Source organism: Malurus melanocephalus, unplaced genomic scaffold (assembly GCF_030028575.1).
Source record: "Malurus melanocephalus ecotype Western Australia unplaced genomic scaffold, MMel_1.1 scaffold_28, whole genome shotgun sequence".
NCBI classification, from domain to species: Eukaryota; Metazoa; Chordata; class Aves; order Passeriformes; family Maluridae; genus Malurus; species Malurus melanocephalus.
This window is the reverse complement of record NW_026623260.1, coordinates 3418420-3436918: the sequence shown is the minus strand read 5'-3', so window position 1 is coordinate 3436918 and position 18499 is coordinate 3418420. Positions and strand designations below refer to the sequence as shown.

Here is an 18499-nt window from a genome sequence, read left to right as displayed (position 1 = left end):
CCATTATCAATAATGGAAYTGATTTGAAGCCTGTATCTAGTCTTTCCCTTCCACCTCTAACCCATCCAATCATTTGGACTGGAGAGTTTAACAACAGAAAGATCATAACTTTTCCCCCAAGTAACTCCCCAGCCTGCAGGCAAAAAAACTTGTAAGAAATAGGATGTTCTCCTTATTTTTAGCTATTTTTTTTAAATACCGCAATCAATTACTTCTAGATAAATTACTTAAGGACAAAACATGCTGGTTGGCATGAGTAAAGATTCTAGATACGATACTCCATCTAAAAGATTATTTTCACATTTTCCCTGAGGGAACGAAACAATTATCATTTACAGGTGTTTCTACTGTACCTTAATTACATTCTAGGTTTACCTAATTTGCCACAGTTTAATTACTCCACTGAATGTAATTCTATCACCCTAAACAGTAACATTTACAGAAAGTACAGAGGAAAAAAGTCATTTGCCTAAGGGYCTATACCTAAGTGTGTAATAACACTTAATGCTGGATGACAGAACCTGATCGCCCCAATTCCCACCTACAAACACCACCAACACCCAGCTCAGCACGCATTTAGCACCACTTATTTTACGTGATGGCAGCAAGATCAGAGGTGATGCAATGGTAAATTACAACCTGATAAGATGAATCCATTCTTTGCACAACAGCCATGGTAAATTCACAGGGACGTTACCATATTCCCACACTCAGGAGTTAACAAAATAGTCCATTGCAGGGGTCAACTGCACGGCTCTACTGCACGGCTCTGTGTTCCTGATGTATTGGGAGAATACAATTTGTAAGATAAAAGCAACGAGAGACTGGGATGGAAAACTTGGGTTGAGCGAGGTCACTGTGAGGAGAAAAAGGAAGAGGAGGATGAAGAAGTATTGTGGCAGCGTGATTCAGTGAGGAACCCCAGYCAGCTAATGGCTGTGCAATGTAAAATTAAACCCAGCAAATCTTCAGAGGGCAGCGCAGCAGCCACAACCCAATCGCAGCTTTCAGAATTCATGGAAGCCGCTGCACTTTTCATCATCTGCATTATAACAGATTTACATTAAATTGCAATAAAATGGCTGGGGAGCACTCCTGTGTCACTTCTCTTTGTAGCAGATGGAGTCAGAAACATTTAGCTATATATCAGAGCCTTGTAAGTGCTAAGAGCAGCCAAGATGTGCAGTGCAAGTGATAATCATAAAGCAATRAGAGAGAGCGTGGATTAGTCATATTATTTATTGCAAATCAGAATTAAAATATTGCAAATATTTAAAGGGGAATTTAGTGTCTCAYTCCACTACATGAGTGTGTTTCAATCAAAACACCCACAGCAGGAAGCGAGATTGCTGCCCTGTATGATGCTACTACCTGATTTCCACCTAGCCTATCTTCSTGGTTTATTGAATATCACTTTTTACTTCCTTTATTTTGTGCAGATCTGTTCTGAACCTGAAAACATTGCAATCAACTTTATGTGCTGCTCACAGGCAGTTTTCTAAATAGTCCTTGCCCTGAGAAGAATTCAGATTGTGTAGGCAGATTTCTTGGCCTTCACTAGAATGCCACCTGATTTTTATATTTCTTTTCTTTAAATGCACCGTACTACCAGATAAAAGAAAAATTGTGGCCTTCTTTTGTTTTTTTTTATGTAAGAAAACACTGCTTGAAAAGGGAAACAGCAAAGATTTTTCCCTGTGTGTTGCTTASCCAGAAAGAATCTGCACTAACAAGAACATTCAAATGAGAGAAACGAATTTTTACAGCAGAAAGGAATTAAGGCATCTGTTAAAATTGTTTTGGAAGAAAAAAACCCAGCCATATGCAAACACAATGTTTACTTATCAACTTGGACAAAGGACGTTTGTGTTAAGCATTCAGTTCCCTGCAATTTTTGTTGAAGGCATGAGAACCAACAAAAGGCATTCTCTGCGGGAAAGACTGCTGCAAATTGGCACTTCAGTGGCTCTATAAATTCCACTGTAAAAATATTGAAAAACACCAAAGCACAGACTTTTCACAATTTTAGCCATCTTAAGCACCAAGTAAGGAYGTAGTCTCAGTGGCCACAAGTATTCTATAGGGCACTTCTAAAAGTAATTTGATTCTCTTAAGTCTCTCTGTTCTTTACCTGCTCACTAACAAAAAACAAACAAAAAMCAACAACAAAACAAGCAAAACCAGGTGCTATATGTCATTAAGTGCTTCTTGCAAAATCTCCTTTACTGCAGATAAATGGATTTTGTTATCGGTCCTCTGTTCACACTTAAAATTTAGTATTTGAGACTTCAGGAATTCTGCATGACATTAGGATATGTCAGAGAAGTTTGAAGGCATATACAGGGATGAATACTAAATTGTAATTTGTCTCAAAATTTGTCTGCATCAACATTTTAAATATTCACACATCCTACCATTTGGGAGAGCTAAACCAACACTAATTAGTAAGTCTGCCGAGAAACAAATCTTATTCCTTCTTAATTTTCAGTTCTCATGAATGCAAATAGTCTCTTAACAAAAGAAATACTTCTCTAACATGTAAATATCCTCTGTATAAATCCCAATCAATCTTTTTTTTTTTTAGCTAATTTAATGCAGGCATTTTGATATTGACAACATTTACATAGGAAGTGTATATTCAGTTACAAACATCTTTTAAATGTTTCCCATTTTTCACATACACAGTGAGAAGTACACAGTAAGGCATATGTTAAAGAGTTTCTTAGCTGGGCAACTTGCATGGCATATTAGCTTTTCTTACATTTTATTTTATTCACTATAGTACCTGACTAGCCTAGATGACAGTGGCAAGAACGAAATTGCCATTTTTATSAATAAAGGATGCTATACCAGAAGAGTGAAGGAGTTTACCTTTTGTTAAGGAGACTAAGTCTACCTAGCTGCTCATTCCCAGTTTAAAAAAAATAAATAAAAATAAAAAGTGGTAATAGAGAAGAAAGTTGACATTGAAGTACATGAATTGTATAACCTGGGACCCCTTTGGGCCAAAGCACACACTGGAACTAAACAATTTCTTCTAATTCTTTATAACTCAATCCCCACAATAGCATCATCCCACTTCTGTGTCAGTTATTTCTCAGATACCAAGCTCACTCTGCCCAGCATGTATATCAAAATCAATAAGTAKCAGGCATGATTCACACTTCTAAGGCTTCAATTYATATCTATGTTGTTCAAATAAGAATTGAAACAAAAACAGGAGTGGCATACTACTCTGCTGGATAGAATTTAATTAAAAACTTCATGGAAATAAAACAATWACTACTTTCAGGGGTATAAATATATGTATTTGKCAACATGGTCCCTTACACTATTTAYGAGTTTCATGTAATCTAGTTTTGGCTATTTACCAGTGCCAGGGTGATTCATTAGTTTCAGTTTGTCAGGAACTTGACAGTCTGAACAAGTTTTAGTCATTTTTCTTTCATAATCTGCTAAGAAGTTTGAGATGACAAGATCATTTTTTTTATGGTTCAATAATGCCTGACAGAATAATAAGACACAAACATTTTTTGTGTTGTATACAGTTGTCCAGGAGGGAGAGAGGAAGGAAATATTTTCAGCATAGGAAGATAATTTCTTAAGTTGTAAATTTTACTGAAATCTGTACTAAGTATCTTTATTCCACTTTCTAGTCAGCTACCTGGCATGTATTATATGGCAGAGACTATCAAACCACTTCACAAGCAGGAATAAATCCCCATCCTAGGGAGTTTAACAGTAAAAACCCATTTCACAGGTGCATAAACTGAGGCCAAAAGCAACTTCCCTAAGATCACAAAGAACTCAACAGAAGCTACTCCTAAATTTTCATCCTAGAACTACGTTGTTTCTAAGGTTTATTGTTTTTATTACAAGTAACTGCCTGCATTTGTTGAATGACAAAGCTGAATATAATATTATGGAAGATTCCTGTAAAGAACCCTTGGAACCAGTCAAGTTCCATCCCCCAAACAGTAATTGCAAATAAACCTTTTTGCATAAACTCATTTTTTACAGTACTCATTTCTTCTGTTATTTTTACAGATACATGGCAGCACCGAGCTTGGAAGGACAAATGAAAGATAAAGACTTATGTGAGGGCTTTGGGTCTCTCAGATGGCACAATGTGCAGTGATATTGTATTATTTTCACAACACCTACCTTTACAGGCACAGTAACTGGATCACTTTTTAAATAACTCTGCACATTATACTACTTTTATTATAGGTCTGATGCAGGGTTTCAGTTTTTACTCAAGTATAATACCAATTGAAAACAATAATGGCTACACTTAGAGAATGTTTCATTTTGTAGACCACTATGTAAAAAAATAGTTTTATTTAATTTTCTCTTTTATAGTCTTGAGCATCCCATTTAAATGTTACTTTCTATTACAATAGAGCACTAAATGAAATTCTTTCAGCACTCTAGTTCAGTATACCTTACTGATTTCACTGGTATTGGAGAAAAACACATGCCTTCCAGCTATTTCTTTTGTCCTGAAACTCTCTCTAATAGAGTTGTTGAAGACATAGTCAAGCAGGGGTCCTAGAAGTTTTCAAAGAGAGAGCAAGACTATATAGCAAAGATCCTTCTAGTAAGAGTCATGTGTCAAACATCATTTGCATAAAATTGGTAGCTGCAGATTTACTTTCTTCCCTTCCAGAAGTGAAAGTTAACCTGAATAATCCACAGGAGACTGCTGTCAGTGTTTCTCTCTCAGGAGGAGAGAACAAAGCAGGTAGGGGTTACATCACAAGTAATATCTGGCTGGGGTTTAAAAACCCCAGTAAAATTAGGATTAAAGCAAAATTTTTGTTAGTTTTTTTTTTCTGGAAAAGGACATCTTTGCTAAACTGGAATGCAAGTAGCCAGGAAGACGAGAAGAGCAAAAATGAAGCTCAGTGATGAAGAAGTAAGGCCAGAWATAAAGTGTACCTAAAAATAGAAGAGATGCAATGAAAGAAACACGTGAGTTTTGTCCTGRAAAGTGTTTCTTGTAAGAAGGTCCCCTGAATCAGGATTGTATTTGAGGACAGCATTTAAGCAAACATGAATAGAAGACACGTTACTTCTTGCACACCTTCTCTGCAGGAGCTCTGGCCTTTTCTACAGCTGAGGCAGCTCAAGGGCTCTCAGAAACAGCTCATTGTTATAATTTGTTAAAAACGTGTTACATAATTCAGCTTTCACTATAATTCACAATGCAGTGGTGGTGTCTCTAGGTTCATAGCAGCTCCACATATTCAAACACCCCTTTCATGAAAGCCAAACCTCTGCAGTGTGCTCAGGCTTACTGGGCTAAGACCTGAGCAATGAACAAAACAAGAATCAGTGCTGTCCAAATAACTGATGTAACAGCAGCAGTCTGCATTAAAAGCCTTATATAAGAGATAATCCTCCTATATGTAAACTCCTATTATTAGTCTCGGGTAACTGCACAACTTTATTACATACAGCATTGCCAACAGAAAGAGCACACTTATTTGGATAATAATATAAAATTATGTAAGGTGAAGAACTTCCAGGTTTCAAGGAGTAACTGTTGAAGTATTTTGAAGGCCTTCCTTGTGCTATCATGCACAAGAAGTTACCACATTTGAAAAGCCCCAGTGATTCTGAGCCCTTCAAATTGCAAAGCATTGCCAGATTTCAGGAATTATTCTGTGTCACTATTCCCTCTTACCCTAAACTCAAAGCCTGATCAGAAGGAGCATTTATTTGTCTGGAGATGCTCTTAYCCCTTTGGGCTTTCCAGCACTCTGAGTTCCCCATATCCCACRGTGACTGTTCTGCTATTCATTTCATGCTCACTCAAAGCTCAATCTGTGCTTCCTTCAGCAGCTTTTGGCCCAGGGTTCCCTATGCAAACAGCCCCTGCTCAACAAGGCACAAACCCATCATTAGCACAGCTCCAATCKCACACACCACAAGGTCACAGTACCACCACGGCAACCTAAACAAAGGCACGCCTTTGGCTAGTCTGCTGCTTGATTTTATACTGCAGCTGAAAGCTGTCCAGTAATTTAAAAGATCTATCCCCATAAAATCCCTATGGCAGCAAAGCACACTTTAAATAAGGTTGTTGATTTTTCATTCTATAAGATCTGTTAAGAATATTTAATCTAAGACTGCAGTTACTGATTCACTGATGTCCTTCACAACCAGGGTGAACTTCATCAGCAGCTGTAGATGCATATTATATAAACACTAATGTAGTCTYTGCATGATAAAGTAGCATTAAAAAGAAGAAAAAAAGGCTCTGCAGTACAGCTTTCAAATGGTGACTTTTATTTTTTTTTCCTGGTGCTGGATTATTGCCCAGCTCTTCTTATCAATACCTTGGCAAGCTTTCAGACACACACACAGGCTGACATACACTTCCCCATAATAGAACTGCTGGTACAAGAATTTGTGGTCTTTCAACCTGGCAGTTGGTTGTTACTACTTATTGAAGTAGTACCTGATTGTAGCTATTTTTCACCTGCTGAGAAAAAGTTCAAAGAAAAAAACACCCATATGTGAGTATTAACTCTTATCCTGCCAGATATACCTCACTTAGATGACCTCTCTCTCTCCTCTATAGAAATGTATAAAGATTCATGATCGGCAGCATCCTAAGACCAAATCCATAATTTAGGGATTTTCACAAACATTCTGAAAGACAGTCTATAGCTGCCAACATTTTCATGAAAATCCCTTTCAAAAAGTAGGTTCTTTCAACTAGAAATAGACTAAAAAAATGCATAAACCGGTAGAAAACAACAGCAAAAAGCGCCACAAATGCATCAAGAAAGATTCTCTGAAGATAGTAAAACACCAGCAGACCTCTGGTCAGCAGATCTCTATACTTGAAAAAAGATGCAGCCATTAAAAGTTGACTACATTTCTCTGCTCTTTTATATGAAATACCAGWAATATTCAATTTCTTGTTTCAAAAACTCACAGGAAAGGTAATGTGATGGCTTCTAAAGAGAAAGTGAGATAAATTCAATTTTTGCTCGTAGCAGTAAAATCATCAGTGTGATTGGTATGCAGCAGGAGGAATGGATGTTAATCACATCCCTGTATGTTTAGTAAATACTACACTGGGATRCAACCTCTGGAAGTACTCTCTTCTAGGTAAGAAAGAAAATAATAATCAGACAAAAAATTAAACACTTGACAGCAGCCCAGGGGCAGAAGAAATGAAAGTAAATAAAAYGTTGTAACAACCCCACATTCTCAGGCTGCACATCTGTGAAGAAAATGCCTTTTGCTGGAAACCTTCACTTGCCTGCAGCTCACTTCTGCCTGTGGGGGAAAGTTTTAGCTACAGAGCAAAAACTGCACAACCAGAAATTCCCACAAATGAAATGTAATTGCCTAYGACCATCTGGACCAGCCCAGACTTTCTCCATTGAATTTTCTTCTGTAAAGATCCTCGACTGCCATGTTGGACTTGAAATTAACGAAAAATTGACACCATGCCTCTGTTTCCTTCTAAAGGCCATTTAACACTGGAAGACAAATGAGATCTTGCCCAGTCTGGTACTTGGCAGGAGTCTTGCTCTGGCCCTTCACACCAGCTTCATCCCACACCATTTTTGGGAGGACAGCACTTTTGGAAAGTTGCTCTGGACACTCTCTCTGCCAGTCCATGCAATGCACCTGCTGTTCATAAGCATGGAAAGAGAAGCAGAAGCAGGGGATCATYACTGATTTTAGTCTTGCACCCTCAGCCAGGGCACCCTAACACAGAGCAGGTGAATGCCTTGTTCCAGTGTGCACTGAATGTGAGGAGCCAGATGGGCTCCTTAAGGTCTGGCTGAATTGAAGGTTGGCTTTGCTCTAAAATACAAAAATATACAAGTGCTAGACACCTCCTTCGCCAGCCAAAGGTCCGAGTTCACAGAACAGAAAAAACGATTTTTACAAACTGGTCTTCCCAAAAAGAAAAAAAAAAAAAAAGTCCAAAAAAAAAAGGAGGGCAACTGTGAATTAGAATGAATCTGTTCTTAAGCAGAGATGATGCACTTCAGCCAGGCTGCTGGAGATTTTTTGTAGTTTCTTCTCTTCCTTTTTTTAAATTTCTCTTACAGTTGACCAAGARACTCTCCAGCACAGCTGTAGGAATGTTGTCCTGGATTGGCAGGAGGCAAGAACAGCCTCTATGGATGGTCTTTTACACAAAGCAAGGAATCCTARGCTCTAAATTGTTTTGGCAATTTGTCTGTTTTCCATCAGACATGGAAATCTCCCTGTTTACTTTGGATAAACCTGTTCCAGCCTACTTCATCCATACATAGCTGCTACACATGTCATCAGAAAGGCAAAATGTATTATTCAATGCCTCCAAGCATTGTCTGCTTCTGGCACTTGAGGAATATTCCAAAAGGCTTAACAATTTACAGCTGATAAAAAGCATGACCTAATTACAGGGAAGTCTGGGTTGAGACCAGATATTTTGTAATGGCAACTTGAAATTTTCTGCCACATAGGTGGGAGCATGTGAGGGGAAAAACACTTTCCCAGCTTAATTCTTGTTCTTTTTTGTATGCTGTTTTCTTTAATGGAAGCTTAGAAAAAGTGGTTGGGGAAACAAACAAAAAATACCCCAAAAAAAACAGGACACCAGCATGGCAGAGTCCTCTCTGAAACGAGATTTTAAGCTATTGCTGCGGCTTACAAAACTTCAGGACACCAAATCTTTGGGCAAATGGAGKCATGTGAAGAATGTGGGATTTGCTRGGATGSTCACATGAGGGTCCACGCCACCTGAGGAGTCCATATTCCTATAGTAAGAGCCATATGCCATAGGATACACACAGAATGGGGTGGGGGTTTATGGGGTGCGTGTGGATGAAGGCATGCAGAACCCAGCAAGGCATTTTTACTGGAAACATTAACGACCATATTATTATCACAGCAYGACAGAACAGAGCTTTTCATCTAGAATGCAGATAAACTGTGTTAAACACTGCATGCTCATAGCAGCACATCCAACTATTTTATGATTCCAATGAAAATAGGAGGCAGGCCTACATTTTAAATCTTATTCATAGAAGAGGCTGCACTTGGCAATCCAATGTCTGCAACAACACAGAAGGGCACATGACCTGTACATTTTTGGCAGAGAGATTCCTTTCAGGTACTGGCATGATCTGACCCTATTTACTCACTTCTGCTCATACAATCATGGGAAAATGTTGCAAACAGGCAGGAAATTAAACAAAATTTCTTGCCCCTTYAATACAATTGTATTCCTTCTACAGGTAGCAGATTCCTCATTATTCATCCTCAGATAACCCRAGCCAGAGGTTATCAGAAGCCACCACAAGGGAGACTCTCCAGATAGCAAMGAATGCAGCATTACATTCACAAAAYACGATGACTGCTCAAGCAGTTGATGACAAATCCCTCAATTGACTAGGGAGCTCCTTAAATCAGGGCACTGAAACTCAATAAAAGCACTGATTGAGGCAGTGGCCTCAACTTAATTATGAGCTTTATTGATCATGTCTTCTCTTTAGAAAAAAGAAGAAAAAARGAAAAAAAAGTGGGGCATGGCCRGGGGAGTCAACCACAAAGCACTGAGCTGTGGTGGGACGTGGCAGAACAGATTCCATGGAGTGGGAAACTTTGCTTTTTGTGCTGACATCTCACCTCTAGGAATTAGGAAACCATTTTTATACAAAACACTTTTCATCAGAAGGAAGAAAAATACAATTTCATGTTTACAACAGAATCCTTGATCTGAGACTATTTTGTGAATACACACAGTTGAATGGAATACCTGCAGTGGAATAGCTCCCAAAAGTCACAATCAGGAGTCAATCTCCATTGTGATAAAAGCTGTAAATTCTTTGGATTCATTATTTCTGCACAGCATCTCAATAGGAGCTAGAGAAAATCATAAAAATTGATAGTTTTCCAAAAGAAATTCTTCCAAGCAGTAAAGTTTAATCTCTCACTGATCTGTTATCCTGATAGAATAGTACAGGGACAATAACATATATATCCTACCTAAACACACATTCCATCATCGTATCATGCTCCTCTCACGCTGGGTGAGCTAACCGAATTGAACTTGACCTTCAAAGCCCTTGGAATGCAACAAAATATCTTTGTTTTCTGACATTTATGGGTGGCTTTTCTGCATGGCTGCTTTTATTGCCTGGAAAATAATGGCGAAAGCTGTGTGTACAAACCTACTACAAACACTGACAAATCACATGAAAGGAAGACAGATTTATTCAGTGTAGATTACTCCAGAGCTAATCTAATCAAATCCAAGTTTTACATTTTTTAAGCAGATCAAAAATTCATAGAGTTAGCATTTCAATACAACAGATATATATTACAGCTTTATTTTAATCTGCAAGTGTAATTGAACTGATTTGGATTTTCTGTGCTTTTATTTTTTTGCTTTAAAAAAGCTTTATGTGTTTCATATGAAAATGCATCATTGAACCAGCATATGCACAAGAAAAACCCCATGAAAAATTCATACAGAAGATTATCAATCTCTGTCTAATAAGGCTTAGATAAAAACACATTTGGACATGATTCTGTATTAAAAACTGAATGTGCTAGATGTGRAAATGCAAATATATCCTATTTGTGGTTTTCTTAAACTTCAAAGAAACCACTCCTAGCCACTCTCAGAGCTGATCCAGAACATTTTGATGGAAGAAATGTGACACAATTGGACACCTAGCACAGTTTTCCATCCTTTAGTCAATCAAATACAGAGAGATTGTCATGTGCCAGAAATTATTTCAAACCCCTRGTTCACTGCATCCACATCTTACTCATTTGTGTGCAAGAAACAAAAGGAGTATAAAAACCCAAAACATTCAAATTGAGTGTAAGTTTTGTATAAGACATAATAAAGACATAATCTATTGTCCAGGTACTTGGTTCTATGCCAGCATATCCAGCTACTTGCACCAAACAAAGCCAACTGTGGAATTCTCTTCCCCTCATATAAAGATATCTCTAATTGACTTAAAGAAGAGMAAGAGAAAGCCAGAAACACAATTAAAATTGAACAGGAACAGTAAGAAAAACATAATTATAGGGTTTTTTGGTCTTGTTTATTCTTTCCCAGGGCCTTTGGGTATGAGTTACTCAATTTGCAAACTCAGGATCCCTCAATTCCCACTTGAGCCAAGTCTGGTGTCGCCAAACCCAGCTTGTGAATGTTCTTGCTGACATCTGTGGGACCCCAATATTGCACCTTTATGGCTCACAGYCACACGAAAACTTCCTTAGGTGCCAGCTGTGCAAGCCTTGACCTGGATATGAACAAGTTCTCATCTTCATTTTTGCTGCTGGTGCAGGAAGCGGGTTCTGCCCACAACCTTTCTGTAGGATATTAATCTTTCCCACACACTAACCACCCTGAGGCCATATAGTTTCACTTATCTTCAATACCAATCTGGTCTAGAGCAGCAGAATAAGGCCACTCACACCCTAATGAACTCATCACAATGTCCCAGAGGTTACAGAAAGGTTTTTTTCCTTTCCATCAGGGAAGCTGCCAGACACCAGTGAGATTAAATAATGTGCCCCAAGACCCTCTAGAAGTACGAGGTAAAGCTGAGTTTTCCTAAAGTTCCTTTAGAACCAGAATCATACTCCGTTATTTCTAAAAATAGATCCTAGACACTTCAACATTGATGACATTCAAAAAACATGTATAATGAATTCAGGAAAGATACTCTCACATTTCTGTTTCATCTGTTTCCAGTGTTTTCCATTATTTCTCTCAAAGTCTTCACTTTTAGGTAGAAGTCACCAGTTTTTCTCTCTCCCTTCACCCCAGAACTGGTTAAGCAGCAGTTACCAAAACAAGAAGGAATCTGCACAGGCCTGAATATTCCACTGCCCTGTGGCCACATGTGACTGACCACCTTTCATTGTGYCCACAACCTCAGAATATCTGGGTYTGTAGTAGTTTGTACAATCCTTACAAGTTATGAGAGTTTATGGTGTGTTCCAATCACTAAAAGTCATAAAAGTTATCCCACTGGTCTGAAAAAAAAGCAGCATAAGATTTTTCTGAGTGAACTTCCAAGTCTTTTAGCCATAAATCTCAACAAATAATGCTGTTTGTGGAATTAACACCACTCTAYAGATTAATGAGAGAAGTTGACCACCAGTGAGAGGAGGAACACAAAGATGTATCCTAACTTATTTCTTTTGCAGGTTTATTAATTTTAAGTGCTATATAATGTGACATTCACACATTACTGGAGAAGTTAAAAGAACAAAATGCACATCRCTAATCAGCTGATCATTTATCATTCGATTCTAGATGCCAAAATTAATGATGCCCTTTCTTTTTCATTCAATTTTTTTTTTTTACTTCTTTCATTAAATCAAAAGCAGAATGTTTATCTGCAATTTCCTTGCTTCTACACATGTAACTAATCCCATAGGGCTGGAAAGCATATTTAATTGGTTGAAACCTTAGGTCTGTTGGGACTCCCACAACTGAATGGCTGGAAGATCCAACTTCAGATGCTAATGTTCCAAGACATTAAATCCTGATATTTTCAATTTCTCAACCTTAGTTATTCAGCATTCACCACAAATGTCACTGGTCAAATTTCAGCCCGTTTTACTCCATTTCCTTTTGTCTGAAAGCTCACTGAGTACCACATCATCTCATTTTATACCCACTGACTATTCTTAGATACTCTAATCCTCCAAAAAGTCACACAGTACACCTTATTTCCCCAGATAGTGCCTCTACTTCAGCAGCTCCCCACTACTCAACAGCGTTTTCAAATTTTCCTCTTTTACTTACCTCAAGGAATTGCCATATTTAATTCTTTAACCCCTTCTTATTTTTGCAGTTATGCCCCAACTTCCCATTTAAGTCAAACCTCCCTGTTTCTCCTTCTAKAACTGTTTTTAAGAATCTTGTATTTCACTATTGTTTGTTTATACATAGTCCTCTGTCCAGCTGACAAATCCCAGCCTAAATTCCCACTGAGAACATCATCTTTCACCTCATGTTAATTCTTCCTTTTATCCTACTCAACAGCCTTTCTCTCTGGAAACTGAGTCCTCTGCAGAGCAGTCGGTTTAATGTGCCCCTTTTTCCTGTTTTGTTTGGCTTTTGTTTTTCTGTTATGACACCGCTCCTGTGGTTGCTGTAATGATCATGTGCTGCTGTATTTCAGTCCTGTTAGTATTTTTAAGACTTTGGTACTGAGGTCCAGATGCCTGGTGCTGTATTGAGGAAAAGAAATTACTGTTCCACTTAGGTCRTGCCAAGCTCCCTCCATGACAAGAAACAGAGGTGGAAGTCTATAGCACTACAGTGAAAGGATGTGCTTTGGGGGGGCTACTGGGAGCCAACCTTTTTGGAAGTATTTACCCTAGAAAGTACTAATTTAAATGAAAAGTCTCTGGATTAGAAGCGATTTTCCAAACAGACTGCATTTAACATATCTAATTGGTCCTGTCCTCAGAAACAGACCTTTGATATATCTTGTCTCAGCTGGAATTAGCAAGGCAATTGAACCAAATTCTTCTGCTTTCCAGCAGGCAGGTCCTCCTGCTCAATGTCTGCCCTTGTGCTTTCAGGTCATTTTCTTTGACCATAGGAATTAAACTTCAAAGGGGATCTCACCAGTGCATGTGCTCAGCTACAAAACTTCCCCGAATTAAGGTAGGTCATGGTTCAAATTTATTTAGGTTCCTGATAATTTTGTGAGTGATCAGCATATCCATAATGAGTCCTAACTCATTTGCTTTTAGCTAATGAGSTGTCAGTATGTCAAGCACCATGGTTGCTTGATCCTGTTTTTCTAGGGCTTGTCTAATTGATTTTTTTTTAAACACTGAACAACATCCATAGAGTCTTCTATTACTTTAAATTCGGTATCAGCTGTAGGAGAAAAATGACCTCCAGAAAGCTTTTACAAAACAACTTTCAGAAATGGTCTCAGTCATGCCARGCAGGAGAGCAAAGTCTGTAGCAGATGGAATTATAGGAGCTGCWGGGCTCAGGGTCAGATTTTTGGAAAGCATTCTCTACTTTCTGACAAGGAAATTACAGAAATGGGTCTTGAAAGCAGCATCGCAATCTATTTTTAAGTCTTTATATACTACTTTAGAAGCAGTTTGCAACGGTCAGCCTTAACCCAAATACTCTGGAAGTGTCTCAAGGAAACACATTGAGCCCAGGCTGCCCCATGACAGAAATCCTGCCACAGCCAGGTCACTTTACACAGCATTAGTTACTGTTTTTATACAGAGTTCAGAGAAATTTTGACACTAAATTATTTAGCCTCTCAAATTTTGACCAAGATTATACCAATCATGTGCTGTCCACTGAAGAGCAGAGGTGCACAAAACATTAGAAGATGCAGTAAACTACCAAGGTTACAAACATTTTGTTTCACCCTTCTGCCTTTCAACCCTAGAGCTGTCATCTCCTAAAAGCCTCATCCCATCACCTCGGAGAGACAACAGCTGACACATCCCTTTAAAGGGAAAGGAAAAAGAGATTTTGTGATATCATAAAACTGGGGATGATAAAATAACAGTAAGTACAGCAAGATATTTGCTGTTCATCTTGCACTTCTGTCTCTTCTTGTTGTTGTTGGACACACAGAGAAATGGAAAAGTAATGCAGCTTCTTTGATAAACCCAGAGTGTTTCCCTGTGGTGATCCAAAGAATACTGAAATTTATAGGGAAGTTCTGCACTGGGTAAAGTTCTCTGAGTTTTCTGTGTCTTCCCAGAACACAGGATAGATTGACTGTGTGATATCAATGCATAGAAAAGTCATGGATAAATTGCTGGACTATTTTACTGCACAAAGACTRAGGAAGAAGGAGAACCAGAGAGATTTTGACAAATCAACTGAGCCAAAAAAACCCCAAACCCAGCAATTAAAAAGAAAGTCATGGTCAACAAGCCGAGTTAGAGAATCAAGTCTGCACCATGAAAAACAATAAAGACCTTAAAAGACCCCCTTTGCCAACTACAGCAAAAGCAGACCACAGCAGGCAACACTGCTGACTAGGGGAAAATWAAGTTATTCTTTTATACAGGGGTAAATGGTTTGCTCAACATGCTGAACTAAAAGCCCATTAAAAATGGCATCAGAGAGAAAAAAATTATACAACAATCACCCACTAAGGCACAAATTCAAAACGCAAAACAATTCAAAAATCTGTCAATTACTCTAAGAATCAAACTAGGTAAGGTAGTGACATCACTAAGAAAGCAAAATTTAAWTTTTTTATTATGCTGTTGTCTAATAATGAATAAGTTAGGTTTGATTCATTTTATTCATTCCTCCTAAGCAGTACATTACAACAGTAGTGGAATGAGATTTTAAAAAATTACTATTTCATCAAAGGTTTTTAATACCCATCTATGATTTAATTCGATCACCAAATTTGATCTATAATGATATTAATAGATAGAAAAATCCATAGTAGAGTCCATTATTGTTGAACTTCATCATCCTTTTGAAAGTACAATGGTAAAATTATCTATTAATTAGATTAATTTCAAGGAAGTGTAAATCATCCTGACCCAYGATAGTTGCTTGCAAAGCTATTGTAAGAGAATAATTAATAGGCAATAGTCCAGGAATATTATTCTGAGCAGATGYGAACCTTGAACTTCCAGTCACTAGACTTAAATTCTAACTAGGAATACATCATCTTGTGGAAACTCCAACACCCTGGAGGGCTGCAAAAAGGAGAAGAAGGAAAAAAAAATCGAAGTAGCTTGCTTTTGTTATATATATCCTGTATTATATATAGCTTAACATGACCACAAGCTAGAAGCAGATATAAGCAAAAATTTTTGAATTTTAAAAGTTCAAGGTGAGAAGGACTGTGCCACTCAAATAATGGAGCCTCTTTTAAAGAACATAATCTTACAAGTCATTTAATTTGTAACCCATTCTACTGGAAAACTGCATGGCCTTGGGCAAATATTTAACCCTAAGCAGTAGCTAGCAGTAAATACATACAGTAAGGGAGCTGAATACAAAACTTAGGCATGGATTTGCTATTTTTCCTCACCCTTCCATCATGCCAAATCAATTTATACACATTCTGGATTAGATCACTTCCAAACATGTCTGATTCCCAGGTCCTAGATTTAAAAATTTAACTGTAAATTCTTTATTGCAGAATAGCATCCACCAAACAATGAATGGGAAGTAATTGAGATTAGAATCTTGTATTCACGTGTAAATTTTCAACACAAATCAGMCTCTGTGTTTTCTGATGAACTGTGTGTCACACTGAACTGTCCMATAAATTGTAAAATGTTTTCCATGTTGAGGGATGGAGCTCTTGTCTGCAAAATCTCTTTAGAATATATTGARAGACTACCMAAATGTTGTGTTTCAAAAATTGAGSAGAGGACAGAACACTTTTCAGGCACAGAGATGCCCAGATCACCGTGCAATCAGGGTTGGATGGAAAGTGCTGTTCTGCTGTACGTGTTGACTCCTGTGCTTTGTAACAGCTAAGTTTGTTAAAAACACAGACACCGTGCAGGGCAAAAGCAGATCACTGAGCTGAAAAACCTAAAACCACGYATCCCAAGACTTCAGTAAAGATCAAACAGACTTGATGTACATTTATAATATTGTGACTAAACAAGGAAAGACTTGGAACAAGGGAGTCAAGGAACAAAGGAAAAGAACCTTTTTCGCATTCCTTGAATCCCTATTTAAACTCCTACGTGGCACACATTGAGTAACACAACAAGATAAACACCACTGCCTTAGCTATAATTTTATGAMATTTTATAGCACCAAGCAAGAACACTTTTTCTTAGGGAAATACTGTGTGTCTCTGATGGACTATTCAGSAGATGCTAAATGTGCTGAATTCAAATGAAATGTTTGCACCAGAGGGTCAGAGGAAGAAGGACCTCACAGCAGAGCCCTTGATCCTCTGTAAGAAATATTTGGGGTRGCATTCAGTAAGACCTGGAGTTCTTTTATAACAAAGTTTGAAGAATAAATTCTACCAATAACACTTTCTGCTATCTCTCTGGGAAATCTAGTGGAGTGAAATTGATTTTCTTTTTTTATTAGCAAGGCTATTAAGCATGAGGCACCAAGAGATGAATGGAGAGCAAGCAACATAAAGAGAYGACAGTGTCTGAAAATACCTTTTATTTGTTGCATGGTTTCTTTTTGAGAAGAAATCACAGAATCAGAGAGTATATTGAGGTGGACRGGACCCAGATCATGGAATCCAACTCCTGGCCCTACACAGGACTATCCCCAAGAGCCACGCCATGTGCCCAACAGCATTGTCCAAATACTTCTTGAGCCCTRTCAGGCTCAGTGCTGTGACCACTGCCCTGGGGAGCTGTTCCASTGCYCAAACAYCCTCTGGGTGAAGAAYRTTTTACTAACATCCAGCCTAAACCTCCCATAGCACAGCTTCAGGCCATTCCCTTGGGTCCTGTCACTGTCACACAGAGCAGAGATCAGTGCCTGTCCCTCCTCTTCCCCTCACAAGGAGTTGTAACTGCAGCGAGGTCTCCCCTCAGTCTCCTCCAGGCTGAACCGACCCAGAGCCCTCAGCCATTCCTCACAGCTTCCCCTCAAGGCTCCTGCACCACCTTTCTTTCCCTCCACTGGACACTCTCTAATGGTGCCATGTCTTTTTTTATATTGTGGCCAAACTGCCACAAACTCCCCAAACTGCCCCCAGCCCTCGAGGTGAGGCCACCCCAGGTCAGAGCAGAGTGGGACAATCCCTCTCTTGCCCGGCTGGCAATGCTGTGCCTGATGTCCCCAGGACAAGCCTGACCCTCCTGGCTGCCCGGGCACTGCTGACCCAAGTTCAACTCGCCATCAATAGGACCCCCAGGTCCCTTTCCATGGCACTGTTCTCCAGCCTCTCCTGTTCCAGTCTGTGCACATAGCCAGGGCTGCCCCATCCCAGGTGCAGAAYGTGGCACTTCTCCTTGTTGAACCTCATACAGTCAGTGATTGCCCAGTGCTCTGATCTAATAAGATCTCTCTGCAGGGCCTCCCTGCCTTCAAGGGAGTCAGYAGCTCCCCCCAGTTCTGTATCATCTGCACACTGGCTCAGGATCCCTTCCAGTCCCTGTCCAAATCATCGGTGAAGCTGTCAAGGAGCACTGCCTGCAGGGGTGCACCATCAGTCTCCATCCAGACCCCACTGGCAGCACACGGTGGCTCCACGAGCCTGACTGTGCAGGAATCTGCAGGAGCAGACAGCAGCCACTACAGAAACCTGATCCTAAATTTGTAAAAAAACCCAAGAAAATTTCTMCTAACTTCTGAGAGACATCTGAGCYCACTAGAGACTGTTCCAGCAAAAGTCACATATTGCTGATAGCCCACTTCTACTGCTCGGTATAAAGAAATTTGAAACTGGGGCTTGCAGATGAGGTTAAGAAACTCATTATCCATACCTCCCCCTTTCCATCCTTTTCTTTCAAACTCATATCCTCATTACATTTTCTTTGATTCTTCTCCTGC

The 18499-nt window shown here is 39.0% G+C and overlaps 1 protein-coding gene across 1 annotated transcript in view; it reads right to left on the bottom strand.

The window, feature by feature from the left end:
- Positions 1–18499, bottom strand: part of ST6GALNAC3 (ST6 N-acetylgalactosaminide alpha-2,6-sialyltransferase 3) — a 206621-nt gene that overhangs the window by 112545 nt on the left and 75577 nt on the right. The gene's annotated exons all lie outside the window — the stretch shown is intronic.